The 5,971-nt window shown below is 22.2% G+C and overlaps 1 protein-coding gene across 3 annotated transcripts in view; it reads right to left on the reverse strand.

The window, feature by feature from the left end:
* LOC126900424 (glucose dehydrogenase [FAD, quinone]-like) overlaps window positions 1-4,289 on the reverse strand; it is a 10,768-nt gene extending 6,479 nt beyond the window's left edge. For 2 of the 3 annotated variants that reach the window (XM_050676129.1, XM_050676128.1), the window contains exon 1: window positions 4,142-4,289. The gene's annotated coding sequence lies outside the window, so the exon portion shown is untranslated. The remainder of the gene's footprint in view (window positions 1-4,141) is intronic. The other variant, XM_050676130.1, reaches the window with a different exon arrangement.
* Window positions 4,290-5,971: the final 1,682 nt, after the last annotated feature.

Raw genomic sequence — 5,971 nt, forward strand, 5'->3', positions numbered from 1 at the left:
CATTATGTTCACCTTACTAATAACTAAAAAAAAGTTTACGATAAATACTATAAGCTCAAAAAAAATAATTTATACCGACACTTTTTCTTCTTAATGACCGTCAAATTTAATGAAAAATATAATTTTTATGTAAAAATCACTGTTAAACATCAAATATTTTAATACTTAAAACTGCCATAACTTTTAGAAAAATAAACAAATTAAAGAATTANATACTTAAAACTGCCATAACTTTTAGAAAAATAAACAAATTAAAGAATTATTTTTTGTATTGAAACCTTAAATGTTTTTCTTTTATTTGATATACATTTTTTTAAATTTGACTCTTGACCTGCCCTTAAGGGGGATTTAATATAACAATTTTTACACACAAGTTAAACTATTTCTTAACTTCATTTTTGGAAATTTCCGAAAATATTGACACTTTTATCTTAAATTAAAGCTTATGTAATATACTTTACTATGAAAAAAAAAATTTCGAGATATAATGAAAATGGTTATTACATTCAACATAATTGATAATTTTGTGTTAAAACTCTTGGTATTGTATTTTAATATACCTTATAAAAATTTTAAACTTTATCAAAATTTTCTTATTATTAAATTTTTGGAATTTAACAACGCTAAATGAAAAATTTACCTAATTAAATAATTTTTAAAAGAATGTGAAAATATGTAAAATATAATAAAAAATCTCATTTGATAAAAATAATTTTCTTAAATCTTTAGTATTATTTTTAGCAATTTTTTAAATGCTATAATAATTGAAATAATTTGTTTAAAATATAAAGCAAACTATATTTGAATCAACAATAATTTATATATATAAACAATAATAATATATCTTATGACATAATTATTTTTTATATAATTAGTAATGACTACTTCCTAAATGAATACTTAATGCGATTATTAATTTTCTTGTTTAACATAATTAAGATGCTTTAAAATGCTTAATTTTAAATAGAAACGCTATATATTCTTCAACTATACTTATCAACTAATTGAATTAAAGACACAATCCTCTACAGTTATTAAATATCCATTTATATGTAATCTAGTTCCTAAAACCACTTTAATAATATCTGGAAGTACGACGAACCTACTTTTCTCATAAACAAATAGACATATATTAAAATAGTGAATAAGTTATCTTTGATCATTACTTAATCAATACTTCTAATGAGTAATCATAATTAATTTTTCTACATACATCTTTATTTGTGAATAATTTTAATGTGCGTAATGCCATTATAATAAATGAAAGTCCTACAAGTTGATACAATAACAAAAAATAATAAATAGTTAAGCACAAATCAGAGCATCTTCATTATTAAAATATAATAAGTAGATTTAATTTTAAAAAATTCCAATACAGTCAGAACCTAAAAAATTGGAAACCAGGTGTAGTTGAAACTAGTGTAGATTTAAATCTGAAAATGATAAGAATGCCTAACATAAAATATTTTGATGCGTATATGCATAAAGTTTGATAAAATATTTTGGATTGTAAGGTTATATAAACTCATAAGTATTCTGATTTCCATTAATATATCTGCTTTCTAGGAGCTGAGTGAAAAAATTAAAAAAAAAATACTTCATCATACAAAATTAACCATTTAACGTTCTACTTTTTTTAAGTTTAGTGATCGATTACCTATATAAAACAAGCCGTAAGATCAATTTAATGTAAATTACTAATGCTATTATTCAACGAATATTTTATGTAAAAGTTTTGAGTTTTCTGAAACATGATCAAAACTTAAAATGAAGAAGTTAAATTTTTATACAAATGTTGCTATTTTTAAGAAACGGTATTTAAAAACCAGGAAAACAATAAATGACAATTTTTATAGATATACAAAATTCGTTTTCATTCTAATATTATAAAAAAGTTATATTAAAAAATGAAAACAAGTCAAAATTAATCGATTTAAATAATTGTTATTGTTTTAGATATTTTTCTTAATAAAATAAATTTCAGGGATTTATTCAATTTTAGAGAATAATGTCTTCAATTAAATATAATTTAAGATGTTTTAAGTGTTAATTGACAATTTTCGTCAAGTAATAGCTGAAAATTTATAAAGATAGACATAAAAAATAATAACAATAAACAAATAAATACACCATGTAAAATTAATTGCTCTCGTAGTCACATTGAAGCTAATATAATAGAAATTCCTTTTTGGATTATTCTAAGTTTGTTTTAAAAAAATTGATCTATGTGTATTATTATTTTCAAATCATTTCCGTACAATGGGTAACGACAACAAAACAAAATATTTTCCTTAATAAAAGGAAGAGTCTAATTATCGTATTTTGCAAATAATGTAATTATTTCTAATTTAATTGTGAAATTTTAAAATATTTAAAATATAAAACAAAAGGAAACTAAATATTTAAATGTAGGGAAAAAGTTATACAAGATGTTCAGTAAGTAAAGGAATGTTTGTCTATGTTTTTTAGACAATTTTTGATATTTTTGTTATTATGTGATTCTCGACAAAGTAATATATATTTCTATTATAAATTTTCAATAAATATTAATAACTTCAAATAATTTTTAAGCTTGCTTTAATATTCTTAAAAAACTTTTTTTGTTTCTTTTTAGAATATATTTATTGTAATAATTAGCAAAAGAATATTCCAATTACCAATACAATTTTCTCAAGAATATTTTTTCGTTACACTACTAAATATAATGTAATGAATGGGTATATCCGTCCTATCGAATAATTAATATAAAAATTATTAATGCTTAATCGTACCATACTTAATATACAGAGTTAAGAGCTAAAATGATTTAGTCTTTAGATATGAATAATTTCAAAATATTGACATAGCCGGTTTGCACTAATCCTTGCAATTAATCAACTTCTTGTCAAGTTAAAATTTACTTAACTTAAAAAGATTTTATTAAATATCTTGTATTTCAGTCTAACTAGACTAATTATTTTCATGAATTAACATTCTTGTAAACTAAAATCCGCTATTCTTAGTTATTCAGATAATTAAACCAATCAACTAATATAATTGAAAAAATTAATTTTTCGTAGTGTTAACGTACAAAAAATAAGACGAATAACTAATTTCACTAACGACTTAATGCTTGTCCGATAATGATACTTAATAAAATATACGTAATAAATATAACGTACATAATTTATACTCATTCTTCTGGTATGTATTTAGGAATAAAAAGTATTCAAGATTTCTTGTGTGAATGAACCTACATTGTAATTTCCATATTAATGAATTATAGTAACCATAAGCACGTGTTTTGATCAAGTAATATTTGAATCATTAAAAAAATATTGAATATTTCTAAATAATTTTTACTATTTTTATTCAGAAACCGACTAAGATCAATATGAGACCTTAGATTATTAACAAGATACGCCTCTCTTCCACAAGGATAACTCCATAACTACAATTATAAAAAAAATGAAGAAAGGCGTAATATAATTTCTTCACCCTAAAAATATTTGAAAAATAATACTAATTTTCTAAATTCTTATAGGTATTATTTTATAAACTGTGGGGTGACCCCCAAGACATCCCAAACTGCATCTATAGATAACTCCAACTCATATTTATAAAATAATTATTTTTATCTATCGGTGTAAAAGATAAAAAAGTGATATTTAGTAATTTTTATGATTCGAATGAAATAAATTTTGTTGAAATAAACTGAGATCAGTTAAAATATTTAGACAAAGAGAATAATTTTTTAATTTTCAATAAGTTTTTCAATTTATTATAGATAAATATAAAATTAATTTTTAGAACAGAGTATAAAATTTGAGAGAGCTTTACAACATTATTACTTAATAAAATATATTTGACAATAATACTTCGTACTTATTTTTTCTGTTAAACAAACGTTCGAATTTTTCTGCTTTTCCCCGAGCTTCCCCTCTAATCACTTTAAATCATTTATTTTTCTTTGCTTTAATCAATATTAAAAAATAAATGAACCTATTTTAAGAAATAATTAATTTACAGAGATTTATTAACACAATAAATTGTAAAACAAATAAAAAAAAGAATAAAAAATAAATCATATTTCAAACAGTATTCATTAAAAAAATTGTTAAATTATTAACTATATATACATTTTTACTGATAATTTACTCACCTAATTATAAAACTCTCAAGGAGTAAAGCTTAATCATTCTATTTAATTAATTTCTATGTTTATAACAATATTAAAAAACAAATATTACATTTTGAATAAGAATGTCTTCTGTTCTTGAACTGCACTCTTTCAACTAACTGTTTCATTATTCTCAAAGACACTTACTCTGAAAACTAAAACCAGTTTTAAGCAAGTACAACGACCTTACCTTTCAACCATGGCTTATGGTTGTACAGTTGTAAAATAAATGATATTTCATTAATAATTACTTATTTATATACTTATAAAAATTAATTTCATGTAAACTTTTGAAAAAATTGCAAAAATATTAATTACATTTTTATGAAGCAAATAGAATAATGTATGACATAGAATCTTGTTTTCCGTCAAACCAAATAATAAAATACCTTCTTAGCTTAGCATCGAAGGTAATAACACCATAAGTTGTTTTTTAAAGTAATAATAAGATATTATATTAAATTTAGTATATGGGCTTAGTGGTTCTCAAATATTTTAATTATTAAAATGGAGGGATTAGAAAATAAAAAAATGTATATGTAGAAAGTGTCTCGAAAAATATGAAAACATATATATGAGCTTGACAACAAATATTCATTATAAAAACATTATTTGGAAAAAGAAACCGATGGTATACACCGTTGTTAATTGATTAATAAACATATAGAATAATTATAAATTAAAACAGTCAAACTATTGTCATACGCATAGGGTATATTTAATGCATTATAACTTACACTAAAAACTCTTGATTGGGTGTGAATTGGTTATATTGGGTTGAGTTGGGTTAATAGAGAGAACGCAAAAACAATAACGCTGGAAAATTGTCATTCCCAAGCGAAAATGTTCAGACGTGGCATAAGATGTTTTCATATCAAGAAATATAAATTCTATGAAAAATTTAAAATTTTGATACTATTGAACCAGTTCAACACGAGATCATTGAAAAAATTTATCTTAGCAAGATTTAAAATTCTTTAAACTTCGACTTCATCTGGCTCGAATATATATTATTTATTTTTAATTAAAGTTATTATTTTCTGTTACATATTTGACTATAAGTTAAAAAATAAATTATTGTTATATTCAAGCGCAAAAAAATAGTTGTATTACAAGTTTTTGCTAACTATTTTGCGTTGGTTCAATAACGGTACTCAGCAAGATATAAATTACAAAAATCCAAGGTCGTCTTGTAAAAAAACGTTCATTTATTTAATAACAATCATTTTTAAATAGAGGTTGGTAATGGTAAATTCATGTCTGAATCATAAAATATTAGTAGCCTACACTAAGAATAACTTATAATTTTTATTACAATTTAAATATTTTTTTTTATAAAATATAATAAAAAAAATATAAAATATTACTATAATGTTCTATAAATTAAAATAAATCTCTATAATATTATCTCCATTTTATAAGAATCTTGTTCATATAGAACAAGCTGAATTTAAACTATCATACTTAAGAATAGTTTAAGCATAACTTATCCATAAGAATCAAGTATAAATACAAATGTGCCCAGAGATAGGACGGAAAACTCAGGACTACCCTATTTTCTAAGCCAACTCTATTCATGAGGTCCAAAAAATGTTTTATTCTCAAATAATAAACCAAAAAAAAAACATTGTAAAACGTCTCTATAGTACTGTATATGTTCAAATTACATTAATTTTATCCGGATCTGTCGTAAAGCTTAATCCTGAACACGCTTCAGCCCTTAGTTGTATTAAGTTGACCTTCAAACTCAAAATTGAATAAAAATTTAATTATAATTTGTTCTAGTCAGAATTCATAAATACTATGTATAAA

The sequence above is a fragment of the Daktulosphaira vitifoliae genome, unplaced genomic scaffold (genome assembly GCF_025091365.1).
Source record: "Daktulosphaira vitifoliae isolate Bord-2020 unplaced genomic scaffold, ASM2509136v1 Scaffold_3, whole genome shotgun sequence".
Lineage (NCBI taxonomy): Eukaryota > Metazoa > Arthropoda > Insecta > Hemiptera > Phylloxeridae > Daktulosphaira > Daktulosphaira vitifoliae.